This window comes from Harpia harpyja, chromosome 5 (assembly GCF_026419915.1).
Source record: "Harpia harpyja isolate bHarHar1 chromosome 5, bHarHar1 primary haplotype, whole genome shotgun sequence".
Taxonomy (NCBI): domain Eukaryota; kingdom Metazoa; phylum Chordata; class Aves; order Accipitriformes; family Accipitridae; genus Harpia; species Harpia harpyja.
The window spans coordinates 27404553-27421521 of record NC_068944.1 but is presented as its reverse complement, the minus strand read 5'-3'; positions in this window follow the sequence as shown (position 1 = coordinate 27421521).

The following is a 16969-nucleotide window of genomic DNA, read 5'->3' as shown; positions in this document are numbered from 1 at the left end:
AGCTACAGCATAAATAAAACTGGATCTGAAACACTATTTCAACATTTCTGAAGTATTTTGAAACACTGTCAGACAGGAGTCCAAGATGACCTGTGATTAAGCAGGCTTTAAATCTGTTGTTCACCTTTGTTGAAAATACTCTTGGTTTCCCATCAAATATATACCTTGAATTTTTAAGTACTTTGAAAAATCTTGTAGTTAACTTTTCTGCTCATTCCTCACCATTGTTTAACCACTTATTTTTTAACTAAAATAAAATGAATCCCATGTTCAGTAGCTCAGCAGCATATTACTTACATTGTAAGTTTGATCCATGATCATATCAGTACACATATGGCAGAACTAAAATTAGCTACATCTTATGGAAGAAATGGTCATAATACGTTGTGATAGACACTCCAGTCATCTTAAATAATGCTTGTTGGCAGCTTTTTATTCTGCTTTGAAACTATTATAATCTAAAAGTTTGTGATGTAGGAAGGTAGTAATTTCCTCAAAGTTAAGAGAAACAGATATCTCATATATACGCACAGATCTGATAAGTAGCAATAAAATAGCCCTCTTGCTGATTGTTCAGGTATTTTACCATAAACTGGACCTTTCTTTCTAGTTATAGGAAGCACTCTGGAAAATATTTGTGTCATCCATTTTATTTCCCAATAAACTGTGTGAGCAGTTTATTCTCATACTCTCTTATGTTGAACTTTACAGCAAAATAAATTCATTAACTTCCACAGTGTTATTCTTATCTATTTAACAATAAGTGATAATGGATTAAGACCAGCTGTTGAACTTCACCTTTATCTCCCTTCCAGATTTATTTGATTTTATGTATTCCATAATCATATATTTGGCCACCAATTACTGAATAGATCCTTGGCTCTAGAAAAATACTGAAGAGTCTGATATTCCACATTCACTTATATTGGATGTCTTAAGCTGACTAGTCTAACTGGAACTGCATCTCATTCATCTCATAAGAGTAAACACACACACCTAGACAATAAAACTGTGGGAAAAATGCTTCACCATTGTTGCGTTTGAACAGATACGAAACTTTCAATGGTGTCATGGCTCATGTCCAGATTTCAGAATAACCCTTGATATGGCACATTAAGCTGGGTGACAGAATACTTATCCATAAGCAACCCTGCAAAAAGAGAATCTAACTTAATCCTAGCCCATTTTAGACCTGGCTGGTCTGAAATGTTTAATCTGACAGTATGTGAAACTGTTGATTTTCAGTTACGCTTTATTGGTAATGCCTTCCTTCTTGATGACTGGCCTGTTTACCAGCAAATCAACTAGTGACTGAATTTCTATTGTAAGAGTACTGCAATGTTGCAGCACAGATAAAATAAAAAATATCCTTTCATTCACACACCACCACACCACCACCCCTTTTTTTGTGGGGTAGTACAGAGGCTGCATCAGTGTTTCTAACCATTCAGGTAGCGGAAGATGACCTAGCTCACTGCATATGCATACAGAATAGGGTTAAAAAAGACTAGCAGAAAGCTTACATTTTTTGCTTCTATTACCTTAAATTCCAATGTAAATATTAAAACCAGCTTTGAATTCCACTGGGGAACTGCAATTTAAATGTTTTAAATGCTTTAAACACAATGGTAAATATCTCACTCTTTTCCTGTATATATAAGTAGATATACATATATATAAAATAGTGAAGTCGTTATTTATTTGCATGAGATTTAGTAGATTGCACATATACATACATGGACAGTGTTCTTACAACCTTCTTGACTTGCAGATCTGCACTGAGGGATAAATACATTGCTTAACTCTCTATAGTCATGTTCATTTAATGAACTTTATGTTGCAGTTGCCAATAAGGACATCAAAGGAGCCCAACTTCAGATGCAGCAAATAAGAGCATGTGCCACAGTTCAGCTGCTGCCTAAATGGGATTTGAACTGGGAGTGTAGGAGCTGGCAGTCTTCTGAATGGTATGATTTCTTACAGCTGGGAGGGTGCACAGAGCACACCACTGCTGTCTGGCACAGGTAGTTAGTTGCTTTCTCTGGAAAAATAGGGAGGAGCCACTTCATCACCCCCACTAGTTGAATTTGATTGTTCTCAAGCTGCTTGCGTAGCCACTTTGAAATTGAGCCAAGATCAAATTCCCTGATGCCAGTAACATTGTTCACTTTAAGAAACCCTCTTCTTTGAAGTGCTTTCACTGCTCCTCATCTGTAGTCAGAAACAGCCAGGATTTATTAAACTGAAACTCTCAGGTCTTTTAGAGAGCCTTGATGGAGAAAAAAAAAAAGAGCAACCTGAGGGATGCTGTTGCAGGACCCCAGTGCAGTGTTCCTCAGACTCTAAGCAGCAGCACCTGTTTGTGTTAGCTGCATGCGGAAATGTTTTGCTCCTACTGATGTTTCTCAGGTTAACATGAATAGTCTGAGTAGTTATGCGTATTTATCTCAGCTTTGGAAGGCTGTTTCAGGCTTGGAAGGCTGAAGTAAAAGTTTATAGGTCTGTGTACAAAATCATGCCACCTACCTTTCACTGTAGTGAACGACAAGAATTCTGGACAGGAAAACAAGCAAAAGAGAAACAACGTATAGGAAATAATATTTTACTTACCTTTTGAGAAAAAAATCACCAAACAATAGCCCCTGCCCTTCCTGCCCCCTAAAAAAAGCAGCTGAGGAAAACCCAAATAAAACAGAACACATAAACTGTAGAGAGAGAGGATGGCAAGCAGGATTTTGAAAAAACTGATTTATTTGGTTTGAATTTTTAAAATGTGCTATGTTAAAATCCCATAGCTTTAGAAATCAAAGCTCTCTTCTAGCATTTTATAGACTCTACAGAGAGTCCCTGTGCAAACCATACAGTTCAGCCAGCTATAATTTTTTCTTTTGAAAATGGTTTATTCCTCAGCAAGTTTTCCTTCAGTATTTGATAGCAAAATCAACAGAGATGATAAAAATTAAATGTTTTTTCCTGATTAATATTATTAGCTTCCGTGAGAGTACAAAACTTTCCCTATGTTCTTTTCTGTTTTCCCACACTTTGAAGAAAAAGTTTTAAACACAGATACAATGCTGCTAATGAGAAGGTCATTTCAATCTGCTTTTCACTGAGTTTTTAAGCTGCTCAGGAGGCCTTTTTATTGGCACTCTACCAAAGAGTACTAATGTTCATTTTTGCATCAACCTGGAAATAGCTGACAGTAAACACCTCCATAAATGAAGCTTCCTGTTGTGTGACTACCATAAAGTCTTGCATAATCCTGTATAGATATTTTTGTATCTAGTGGTTTATATCCACTGGGGACTCTTGATTTTTATTTTTTTTTTAACATCATGAAAGAGAATAGTAATTGTTTCACTTAAAGATAGACAAAATTAAGATTTCAAGGGAGATGGAAGTAGCTATGTGAGGGTTTTCAAAAATGTAGTTACACAGATGGTGAGAAGATTCACATTTACTTAGGTTAAAGAGTTATTTTGTCCTAACAGGCATGACAAAACCTGTCTTCATTCCTTTCTATTCAGCTCAGCAAGTACTTCTGTGCTCCAGTAGTTAATCAGTTACCAGATTCCACAGCTTTTGTTTTCATGCTCTTTAATTTTTCTTATTTGACACAGAACCTGTGAATGGATTCAGTTGCAGATACAGGTACAACTTTCAGGTCTGCCTACTCTTTATGATTAGGACTGCTTTTTGTTACCATTGCCACCACCGTTATTCATTCTAAAAAGGTAAATTTCTAATAAGTATACGGAAAGAAAGCAGTAAGAATGACAAGTACGTTTCCTATCTTACCATGAAGCCAATTCTGAATATGTAAATCTAGGTTTAATTAACTCACTTCATAAAATTGAAGAATTAAAAAAGTTAGTCTGGCAAGAATTAGTAACCACACATCTTACTGTAATGGCACTATACCTTGTCAATGACAGTGCTGTTACGAGACAAAGATTATAAAAACACTGTATAAAAGAGAAGACCAATAGGCAATACTTAAGTGACCTGCTCAAAATACTAAGTCATTGGCAGTGGAGTTTCTGTCTCTCACTCCTGTGCTTAGTTCATTGAACTGTCTCTCCAGTAGATACTCTTGCAGACAGAGCATATGATGTTCAGCTGCACGCAGAAGGGTCAAAAAGCTGCACTCACAAAAATCCTGTCAACAAGCACCATAGAGACTGGCAGTACTAAGACACATTAAGGAGATAGCCATTATACCACTTCAAGCATAAGAGAAATTTTTGCTTAAGGTTATATTAAATTAATTTTAAAGAAAGACTTTCAAAACTCACCCTTCTGTTTGAATTGTGAAAAGTTCTGTTCTTGATCGGGGTGATAAATATTTACTATTGACTTCCCCTCCAGCTATAAACCTCAAGTGTAAGTAAGATGAGGAAGCCACTGTGGACCACACTAGAGAATGCCGAGAGGAGATCTGCTGCACCTAAGATATATACAATGTGCAATGGATAACCTAATATGCCTTTCATTTAACTGGCTGGGCAGGTTTCTGCATTCTGGAGTGCATGGAATCATACCAGAATTTGTTGGCATAACAGGCCTGTCAGACCGGTTCCTGGGGCGCCCAGGAACCTGCCCAACCAGTCTGCATCAAAGGCCAGCCCAACATGCTGCAGCTCAGCTCAGCTCAGGGAGGCTTCATACAAGGTGAATTATTCACGCCTCTGTCAACTCCCAACACACTACTCAGAGAGAATGATGTAGCCTCCAGCAAAATAATTTACTGAGGGGTGGGGGAGTGATACATCCTTGTTAAGTGTAGCAAGATCTTATTGTTATAAATTTTCTTTCATTTTATATGCAGATGCACTGGGCTAGAGGTCTTGCCCAGCATAAGTACAAAGAGAAACAGGAAAGAAAATACCTTTTTTTAATAACACTAACCGTACAGACTTATTATAATCAAATAACACCAAATCTTTAGTGTAACCAGCTAAACCCCCCCCCCCAAATTATGCTCTAATTCAGATTTATTTCCAGTCCTGCTCTAAGTGTTTAAGTATACCTACCATATATATAGGATTCAGCTTTGTTACGTGTGGGAGACAGGACATTGGGAGCTTGCACACAGAATATCCACCTTGTGACTTCGGTGGAGCTCTAGGTCCATGCAGGCTCACCCTGAATTACTGCACAGGACATTTCAAGGTGAAACAGGTCAGAGAACATGGAGTGTACGGGGCATGCTTCCATAACTGTGAGGAACTACTTGTAAGGCAACACCCTGCTTCTCCAAAGGATGCAGCAGCTGCCTGGTTAGAATAGTACATGGGCTGCAACAGCAGCTGTGCTGCTTCTTGTTCATGGCTGGGGGGCAAGAATACTTGCACATCAGTCCTGCATATAGCATAGTTATTCAAGCTGTAGGGAGAGATCAGGATATGCCCTGACAGAAGCCTGCATCTGTGTAAACTTATTACTTTTTTTTTCAAATACACATATAGACCATAATTTTCAGATCTCCTGCTGTGATTGTCAGAGATGTTGACTAAAATCAGTAGGAGCTGTAGAAGTTTAACATTTCTGGAAATGTGATCATGGGTACATACAATCAGTCTGCTAAACCTATGCTTAGGCAGGTGCCTTTTATTTTTTATTCACGCACCTAAATTTAAACACTCAGGCTTGAAAAAATTGGCTCTGTTGAATGTTGTCAAAGGCTTTGAGTAGCTGTAGAAATCTGTGTTTGTTCATAAAATGATCCCATGGTGGTATAATTTATCATTTTTTAGATATTCTTTTCTTACCCATTTTAATAGTTTCTAGACAACTAGTGGTCGGAACGGGAAGTTACTGTCAAACTCAACCAGCGTTGTGCAACATGGGCAGTTTTTTCATCATTGACCAGAATATGTAAAAGAAGAAATGCTGATATTTGAATATACTCTACTCATATTATTTTACTCAAGGAAAGTAACCCTTCCTATAAGACTACATCTTATGACAGCCTTGAAAGGAAGGCTTATTTCTGAAGAAGGCAACTGGATTACTAACTGAGCTGCAATGACAGATGTATGCTGTTTGTGCTTGCAGTCACACCACCTTAGGCTATGATTTCATACAGCTAAGCAGGGCTGGGCTTGGTCAGTACTTGGATAAGAGATTTACAAAAAGTCCACTGCAGGAAGTGGTTTTGGTGATTCAGTAGGCTATACTGAATAATTGGGCATCAGTGCCAAATGTGATGGAGACATTGGGTTCTGGATATGCCACAGTCTTGGTGCCATATAAAACTGAAGTTTTTAAAGACTCCAAAGCCCTTTCCACAAGCACTACATCTTGAACTGTAAATCCCTGTCTGATATGAATGTACTGTGTCTGCCTACACTTTGGTTTTAAGTGTCACATAACTGGATAAACTGCGTAACTGATTAACACAGGTAAATTACTACCAAAACAGCTGTTGGACTATACAATGTGGAAAAGGTTCTGCTTGCATAATAGACTTAAGGAAGGCTGGTGTGCTTCAAAGCTGATCTACTCCTTCCAGCTATGTCAGCTGGTCTCATAAAAGATACTGTCTGAAATTTTACGTCCTGCATCCTGAGCTCATCATGGCAACACCAGGGCTGAGGAAAGAACATTTTGACCATTTTTAAATGGATAGAAAAAATGCTGGCTTTCTTGACACCTTTTCTCCAGATTAAACCTGGAACCTTATAGTGAATTTGATGGTGGGCCTTTAAAAGACATTGGGCTTGCCATTTAACAGTTTACTGGAGTATGAAAAGGATAGGGATAAAAGGGATCTTTTTACTATCTCTTCTTTGACTTGATAGCTTAAAGAAGAGTTTGAACACCTTTTCTCCTTTCCAGCCTCTTGCTCCCCAAACCAAAACCGTGTACACACCTTATAGATTCAGCAGGGGCTTCTCATCAGTAGGGGCTTTTCATGTAGGGTTGCTGGCAGGGCTGAGACCTTAAATTAGGCTTTTATAGTCACTTCCACAAGTTACAGAAATTTAATTTTTCATAAGTAAAAAACCAAAGGTAAAGGACAAAGAAGTCATTGTATGTATCAATACATTTTTGGATAAACATCACTTGACTGTTTTCTCAGCCTTGTAACTCATGACAGTTCTAAAAATACATATACCACAGAAATAAATATTGTAGTATCAGACTTGTTCAGAGTAATCTGTGAGAGACATTGCTTTTCCTCCTAAAGAAGGCAGTATAATTATCTGAAATACTGAATCCTGTCTTATTTCAAATATGATTTGCAATAAAGGGATCTTACAGATGAATGCTCTTTCTAATCAAATCTATTATTAAATGCTTTTCCAATTGAGAATAAGTTATAAGTTGTTTGTAATCTCTAGCTTCAGTCAAGAAAAGTCACATAATGCTTATCTGTAAACTCTTCCAATTTATACAATGTTCACATAAAATCTTCTTCAGGAGAAGAGGCTCAGAGAGGTGTAATTCTGAAAAGTAAGACAATCTAAATGGTGCAGGCTTCAACTTGTTCTTATAGTGAAGGTATGCACAAACATTCATGTCTACAAGTATTCATTACAGAGAGTTTACAACATACCTCCCCGTAGCTATCAAAAGCTGCTCAATACCTTCACAAACAAATTCAGATAACACACATGCCCCCACACCCCTGTCAGAGTTAGGTAATCTCTCTCTCCTCTTGACTGGTTGTGTAGCAGGGTAAGAACAGGGAGAATGTTGGTTCGTTAAGGGCATATTGAAAAATGGGCCAAGTCCTACCTTGGATAGGGAAGGGAGGTAGCAGCAGTTAATTTCTGACCTAGAGGCTAGCTAGAGAAAAACGCCTCCAAGTGAGCCAAAGGATGCAACCTAAAGCATTTTTGATGCTTTTCTGAGCAAGAACAGGTTTAGAATTTGTTGCAACTAATTTGCTGCTGATGACAATTTCTCATTTACCTCAGCTGAGACAGCAGGGCTGGGTGCTAGCAAGATATCAAAAAAAATTACAAGACAACTATCACTATTCTCACTACAAGACTAAGCCTGATATAAAAGCTTGGCTATTTTTCTCTGAGAGGAAAAAGCTTTGAAATATTATTCTTCTTGGTGTCAGTCTACCTCTTTTTCCACAATTCTCAAGACCGTCTATAACAGTTGGTCCAATTCAGTAATTCAAGAAGGGAAATCAGTTTTGTGAACTTTTGGCCTTAGAGAGGTCTCACTATGGGCTGCAATGCTGCAGGAATGTTGTGAGGAAATGTAAGAGAAGAATTAATTCCTAGGAAATTCCAACATTCCCTTCTGCTCTCGGAAAGGAGAAGGGAAAGAAAGGAAATACAAACTGAAAGTAGCTGAAGCACCTCAGTCCATTACACTGGAATGATTACTCTGGAACGAGATTGCACAAATGGCTAGAACCTCCATTTTTGTCTAATTCAAAGAAGTCCTCCCTACCTATAGTCCTTTCCAGCACTCTCTCATATAGAGAGTGATTGGTTATTAGTTATTTCAGAAAAGAGTGCCCCAGACTAAAGTATCAACCTCCCTTGTCATTGGATTTTCTTCTTGTCTATTGTCTGTATTTGACTAGGTTTGAATTATTATTATGAAGCATTGCAGCTTGTCCTCTTACAGACATTTAGGAATACTTTGCCTTTTTTGTGGAGATTAATCTTTACAGAAGAGTGAGTATTTGCTATGAAGAGTGTTAAAAGTGTTAAAAGCAGGAACCAAAAGTGGCATTGCTGTAATTGTTTGGGGGTCTGAATAATAAATATTTTTCTGTTATTTGTCATCTTTTTCAGATGATACTGTATTAAGCAACAGGCTTCCTATGTGGAGACATGGAAGCATGGGATATCAGGGACCTCACAGTTATCTTTTCCCATGCTGAAATTAGATATTTTATTTCTCCATTTTGTCTTCTACCTCTTCCGGTTTTTTTAGACGCGAGAACTACTTTCCCACCTCATGGTGATTTAGCTTGTACTTACAGCCTCTTCTGCAGTCCTTTTTGTCAAAGACCTTGGAAAATCCAAGTAAATTATCTACTACTCATTTATCTGCTGTTTTACTAATACAACAGATAGTTTTAATAAGGAGCTACAGTTTTCTATTGCAGGAGGTTTGCTGAAATGTCCTTAGCATATTAGGTTTCTCTTTGTGTTTCACATTGCTAAATGTAATAATAGTTTAAATCAAGCTGTTACTGAAGAAAGACTCACTAGAATTTCCCAAGATTATTCACCAAGTCTATCTAAAAAAAAAAAAAAGTATTTTTTGCTTTCTGGTTCTCCGAGTATTAGTGAAGAATTATATTTTTGGTTTGAAACTTGATACTAGTGAGAAAATATCTTTTGTTAGAAACTTAAAATGCCACTTTGTTATTAAGCATCTTCAGAATTCAGAACATCGAGAGAAACCCAACTGCTCTTACATTCTGTTACTTCATTCAGCAGTTTTTTGTTGCAGCATTTTCTCTTCCAATACCTAAAGCTTTGTTGGTCTTTCATATTTCTTGTACTTAGAAACAGCAAGAGCAGGAGACTATTGGGAAAATACTAGATGGAAGTAAATGTAGGTTCCAGCTTTCCAAAAGAAAAGCAGACTTTTGCAATTAATATCTTTCAGGTAAAATTCTGAACTTCTGAAGTTAGAAGGAGCGTTGCTAATGACTTTACAGAAGCCAGATTTTTAATCTTCTTATGCTACCTTTCTTGTATGATAAAATAATCAAACAATCTTTTGAAAAAATTATCATTCCAGTATGTTTCTGGCTTAGGCTGTTAAGGGAGCTACTTGCTTTTTGAAGCAAGGGGGAAAGATAAACTTGAGCAGCCATTTCCCCTGTGGTGCTAGTCAGTACATCAGTACACAGAAAACAGGACCATGCTTTATTGTGACCCGAGAATCCATTCCAGGCCTTGCATGATAAAAGCAGCAAATCAAGACATAGACCCATCAAGCCTCCAGCTTTGACCTCCAGCCTGTGACTTGAACCATAAGTATGTTTGTATCAGTTCAGCGCATCATCCAGCAGATCACTAGTTGGCTGTAATCTAGTGACCATCTACCTATGGTGAATTTGATTCTGTGGGAGAGGTCTAGCAGCATCCTGTTGCAATAAGCAGCAAAGCATACTGCTTAACAATGCCTTGTGCTCAGATAAACAAACTCATTAAGTGGCAGACTCCCCAGCTGCATTGTAGGGGTTTTCCATCGTGCCTCTTGCCTGCCAAGTAACACCATTTGTCATCTGTGTCCTTTTGTCTTGAAATGGGTTGAGGTACTGTGTTGCATGTCAGAAAAGAGGAATCATAAGAACATTTTTAATGAAATGTACTTCATCGTATTTCGTTCTTTTGCTTCCTTAGTGACAGCACTTCTAAGGCTAAATGACAGTAATTTGTCAAGGGCTACTAAAGTATATCTAGAATATATAGAATAAGACCAGTCTTGCTTCATCACTCTAACTCCAAAATTGCTTATTTGCTTTTTAATCCACTTTGCAAGCTACAACATATTGAAATTGCAAGGCGCTATGAGAACGGATGCTGAATATGACGTTAACTGCTCTTGTTTCAAAAGCAGTCACCCTCAGAACAATCTAGTAACCTATAGAAAACCCGGGGAGACTGGTGTTTATATAGTTCTTATGTCTGATTCCTTAACAATGTTCTGTGTTTCTTATGGATATCCATAATTAGAAAGAAATTGATTCTTTTCTAATATTTCTTTTATTTGCTCTTTGTATGAAGAGAAACGACCTTTGACTTCTGAGACCCCCTTTTTTGGTCTTATTTGTCATTGTTTCTTATGTTAAATTCAATTTTGTGACCTCTAACAGGTATCCACTGTCCCCACTTAAGTGTCTGAGCAGTTATTTATGTCTTGGCTTGATCACACTGAACTAAATTAATTTCTGTTAAAATTAATGTAACTAACAGGGAAATGAATTGGGCCTACTTGTTTAATCTGATCTCCTCCTCTCCCTGTCTCATTTCTTCAACTTTTGTCATCTATGGCCAGTTGTTTATACTCAGCAACTGCAACAGAGTCATATCGTCATTGCTTAACCTGTTGTCAGCTCTCTCAGGACTGTAAAAGGAAAAAGTTCGCATCAGTATGGCAGCATTATTGAAATGGGATGAATAGAGAAATACATTCAGTATTTCTTCTTTATCCTATTTAAAATATAGATTAGCTACCTTCTGGGCAATCCCAGGAGGAGGTAGCTTCTGGCAGAGGGAGGGAAAGAGCAGTGGGAGGTGGGAGAAGGTGTGGTAATGCCTTCCTTCAGCACAGCTCTCTGCAGAGCTTCTGTCCACCTTCCTCTGAGACACGCAGCTGGAGCCCTGACTCTCACAAATGGCAAAGCAGCTGTCACTCCCCTTCTTGCTTTACTCAGAAGCCAAGTTTGCCATTGTGCCCCCATTGTGCCAATGAAAGTGTTTGTGGGTTTTCTTGGTGGAGGGCATCAGTGAAATAATCTGGTTAAAAAATTCTATACTTTAGCAAAAGGAACTTTTAAACCAAAATTATTAAATTAATATAATAGCACAGCCCCACAAATCCTGTATTAGGGTAGCTGAAGTACTGGCAAACCTTGACAGGGTGGGCAAAAGTGATGGGCCCACAGGATTATTTTTTAAACAAAACTTATGTTTCATTTTAAAGCAAAGCCATCAGTGGTAAAATGTCGGAGGGGACATATGCTCAGACCTTTTCAATATATGAAAGGGATCGAACTTTTAGGAAACTAGTACATGCACAGTAACGAAAATCTTATTTAACATGATATGAAAGCTGTTCAGGCCTTAGTTTCATTAGGTAATTGTATAATGGACTTACAGCTACAATGTAAGCACATTACTGCACTAATTCTAGAAATGACACAATACATTTTCCTCATTCCCAACTTGTTTATCACTGAAGAGATGGGATCAGCTAAAAAAACCCAAACAAACACAGAAAAGGTAATTGTGATTTAACAATGTCTTTTGTGTTAGATTTATTTTCCTCCCTCAGGAAAGCTGTATAGCTAAAACATAAACTGTTCACCTGCACGGGAAAGATTTAAACTTTGAAGTGATTCTTCATTATATGATGCCGGTCAAGTTTCTTTTTGCACTGTGGTTACTGTGCTGTGCATAACACCACAGTATTTTCAATGCTCTAGTGATCAAAAAAAGAAGTACAATGCAGACACAATATAAGTATTGTTGTTTCTGTAAGTACTTATAAGCTTCTGAAAATTCCAAGGGAAGTCGGAATTTGCCTTAAGGAAAGCATATTTTTTCTGGTACTTCCATAAGCTCCTGACAGAAGGTGGTTGTGTCAGGACTGATGGCTCAGGTGGCCTTTATCTGAGCCTCCAGCAGAGGCGAGACCAGAATCCAGCTAGTTAGCTCATCAGGATTCTGAATCATGCTGTCTGAGAAAACAGATACTACAGGATTTCAGTGTAGAAGGACTTTTTAAATGATTCAGCTAAGCTAGACCAAATTCTTCTGCAGCCACTTACATTGATTTCCATTCCTAATCAGCTAAGCCAAGCCAGGAAGTCTAGTTTGGATGTGAACTTCAGTGATCAGACAACTTTCTGGATTTGCTCAGTGCAATCAGTTTAAAATCTCGCCTTTCATCAGTGTGTCTGACATAGGAAGATTAGAGAGAAGTAAGCTAAGGCATGAATTTACAGCGCTACAGGTACTTTGCCCTAGTTCCTTCTGAACTAACACTTGTGATAACTGTAAGTGTATCCTACTTTCAAAGTGGACTAACTAGTGAGCTCTGATGGCATTCCCTAGTCCACTTGGCAGTGGTTACCTTGTATAGCTGAGACCTAAATTAATCTATTGAAACTTGCTCATATCCCATGTGCGAGATTCATTTGTATTCTTCCATGGTTAGCACAAAGCGGGCAGAAATATCAGCAAGCCTGACCTGGAGCATCTCCTCTAAAACTGGTGCTTGTACAAATAATGTGTGTGAATGAATTAGATGCTTTGTAATTCAGGTATCTAAAAGGGACATTCCTTCCACCTGTGGAAGTTCTCCCAGTATTTTCTTCTGTAGGAAATAAATCATTTTTTAACAGATGCTTTTTTGAAAGTAAAATAATTGGAAATTGATCTAGAGTAATAAAAATGGATCTACTTATACAGTGTGGAGGCCTTGAGTGTTTCTATTTGCAAATCAGCAGTGTGGTTTTCTTCTTATGTAAGCATCTAGAAATGAAAAATCGGAACACGCTGGTGAAGCCATTCTTTCTTTGGCCCAACACTGAGAAAAATAACTGATGCACCCTCTAGAATTAACAAAACCACATTTATAAGGACACCCCACGTCCCTGCTCCCGCCCCCCCCCCCCCCCCCCTTTCCCCAGCCCTGACAATCTATTTCTAGCCAAAACTAACTGGGTAACCATCACTCTCCTTACCTGGCCAAACACAGACTCTCCACCTACGTTCTTATAACTGGGCTGACTCATACACAGTCAGGACCAGACAGTATGCTCTGGAAAATGGTGGCAAATAGGAACCTAAAAGACAGCAAAGAATACTGTCTAACAAACCCCTTTTGAATTCAGTAAATTAAAATGTGTGAGCTAAATGAAAATCTGAGAAAACACCTTCCCCTACCCCAGGCAATTTAAAGTACGTATGGCATAGTGAACAAACAGTGTATATGTACTTCCAGTCATATATTTTTTCTGACACTCATGTCTGTAGTTCACTCCTGGTTCATATTCAAGCAAATACAGGAATATGATTAATTCTAAGAACAAATACCAGGCACTCATATTTGAGTTATGCTTTAAAAGGCACCGAAAAAACAAGCATAAAGTGTTAAACCACATCTGAGGTATTGATCTAGGTTCTGCTACCATTTAAGCATACTTCCTCATTATATATTAAGGTACAAAATATTTCACTAATGAAGGGCATAAAATTATTTTCCAGCCTGAAATGGATCATCTCAGTGTAGGTGAGGGAAGAATTTGTCCTGTGTGCTTTCTCCTTTCATTGATTTGTTGCTCTTTAGGTTTTGTGTTTAGGATTCTTCAAAGAATTGTCTCTGTTTATTCTGGGGAGGCACACAGAACCAAGGGATGATATAGGTTCCCGTGGTTTATAAACTGGGCTGGCAAGGATCCTGCTGCCTAAATGTCTGTGCTGGAAGGGCCAGGGAGTGCTTGTTGCCCATACAGACAATTGCTGCTTCCCCTGTGCAGCCAGATACATAGCTGCACCTCAGTAAAGGCCAAGGAAATAGATGCATGGTCGCTATTTTGGGGTGAGAGCAGAGGGGAGAGAGGGGTTATATCTTCTTGCAGGAACAATCGCTGCTTCCACTTTCTTCACTGCAGCAGCAGTGGGTGAACCCTCAACTCTTGAGTTTTGTCAGCACATGTGAGTTACTTTATCCTCTTTTTTAGGGTGCCAAGATCCAATCTTCCCTACATGCTGAGAAGCCCTGGGACAGCCCAGTGTCAGCAATGCTGGTTTCTAAGAATTCGGCACACTTATATACTTACTGCTCAGATGATATCTTTGTTGTTTTTCCAATCATGTCTGCGTTTTATATTTTAAACACAAAGCAGGACAAGGATTAATATAAGTGGAATGTGCGTACTGGAACATGGCCTATTTGTTACAGGAAACTATTGTCACGCGTTACTGACAACCTGACATAGGCTCGATTGTCTGAATTGCAGCATAAAACGGGAAACTTACCTTTGAGGAAATATAAACCATTTATCAATGGCTAATCTCCAGGTTGTTTTCTTAATGTCAGTGAGAAACAATAATTCAGTGACAGAAAGAAGTTGGGTTTTTTTGTCATATGTACTCTACCTGGGTCACCAGTAATACCAGGTGGATTTTCTTCAGAAAATAACTTTTTCCATTTTTTGTGTCAGTCGTAGGCATTTACAATGCTAGGCCAGAGGAATAGCACCAAGAAAAGACATTCTGGTCTCAGTGAATTTCATAGCACATGGGGTTGATTTCAACTGGTACTGGAATTGGTTTAAAAACTGAAAATGGTCACATTGGTTTCCCCTCTCTCCTTTCTGAAAGTTTCTAGATCATGTTTGGCACATTCTTGGGCTGTGAAAAAAGTTAAAACTCAAGCATGCCCTGGCTCCCCACCACCTTGTTGGCTTAAAAACTAGGCAGGATCTGGCCCAACCTCTGTCATTTAGATCGAAATGCCCTTTTTAACATAAGAAGTTTATTGGTGGTACAAAAGTTACCGCACTGAATTGCCTTGCAAATTTTCTTTTAAGGAACACCAGAATTACTGAGAATTCAAATAATACTTAGCTTCAGTAAAACCGTGGGAGTTTCTCTCTGCCATAGGCATGACATAAAGGTTAGACTGAGCCCCTGGGGGTAAGGGATATCAGGAATGATCAAGGGCTGGAAAGCTGGACGGGGTGCTATGTTTTGTTTTGCTCAGGGCTTATGACAGTCATATTAGACCTCTGCTTGGAGGCTTGGCATGCTCTCTTTTTTAGCTGGCCTAATGAAATAATCCACCTCTTCTTCTGGACGCATATCTATGTGTTGTAGGAACACAGGGAGCATAGACAGTGCTGAAAATTGCACAGGGGATCACAGAGCACACTCCAAAGCACTTGGCTGATGAGCTGCAGCCTATACGGCAGCACTGTGTGCTGTAGCTGTTGACAAGTGTTGAGGCCAGGGTTGGAAAAGGCAGCAGCTGACACCCATGGTAGTATTCAGGGTGTGAATAGGAAGGAGGGCATGGGAACAGCAGGGATGACAGCTGACACAGCAACAGAAGTATGAATCAGGGTGCAGGAAGGGGGAAGGAATTTGGACAAGAACACAGACAATTTGGATTTGAGTTCAAAAGTTTTCTTTTTGTGAAAGTAAATGCCTGCTGCATCTAAATATACTCACTCTCAGGGGCATTTATACAGTTACTCAACTGCTTATGAAGCAGTTCACCGGTACTGGTCAGAAACAAGCTGCATATTCATTTTCTAAAGAGAAATTAATCTTGTTTCTGTGTTGGAAGTGGTTAGCACCTTTGCTAAGCCTATTGCAATCTTCAGAGAAACCAGACCATTCCAACATCTGAAAACAGTAACTTGAATGTTTCCAATCATCAGCATTTTCAGCAGTATCAATCAAGCAGCATGCTTAAGAAATCAAGAAAACATCTTTATCCAAGCAACATTTTCCTGTTTCTGTTCTGATTCAGATTTTCTTCTGATTCAACTCTAGAATAATTACATTATGGCAATTGTTAGAAAGGTTGGAAGAGTTAAACCAGGGTGAATATGGCCCTTTTGTTTGTGCTATCTGTACTTTTTGTACTCTAAAGCTCAGGGTGACACTTGATATTGTACTTAGTCAAAGCCTTTCAAGCAGTGCTCTCTGTATCAGATTAATGATGCTCTGAGTTACACAGGCAGCAAATCAACCAAATCAATACACATACAATAGTTCAGGTGGCTTTTTGTCAAAAGAATGAAGGACTTGCTGTGACAACAACACCGGAAAGATAGAAATATGTGGGCAGATGGCAGTAGGGCCTCGTTTGGACAAGTGAACAGCCTGAACTAGTGTCATCTCACCTGGCATGTGACCTGAGAGAATTTGGCTCTGACTTCTTTCCTCCCTTTTGCATGGCCCTTTGTTCATTGTCTTTCAGCAGTGACTGATGTTTGAAATCCATATGCTACTGCTGTGTATAGAGCTCTAGCACCAGAGGAAAGCAACCTGAGCTTTAGAGACACTTTAAAAGCAAAAGGACATAGTATCTATCTTGGGATGACCATTTAGGCTGGTCTTTTTATAAAGTTTTGTCCCTGAGAACATGGCAGTTTCCTAATTTTGATCAGCCATTACCAAGGTATTACCTTTATTTTGAGGGATCACTCAGCTCAGCTGGGACCTCTGCACTTCCATCAGGGAGGCTAGCCATCTCAATACCTAAGTACAAATTGATGTGTGAAATGCTTTTCAAA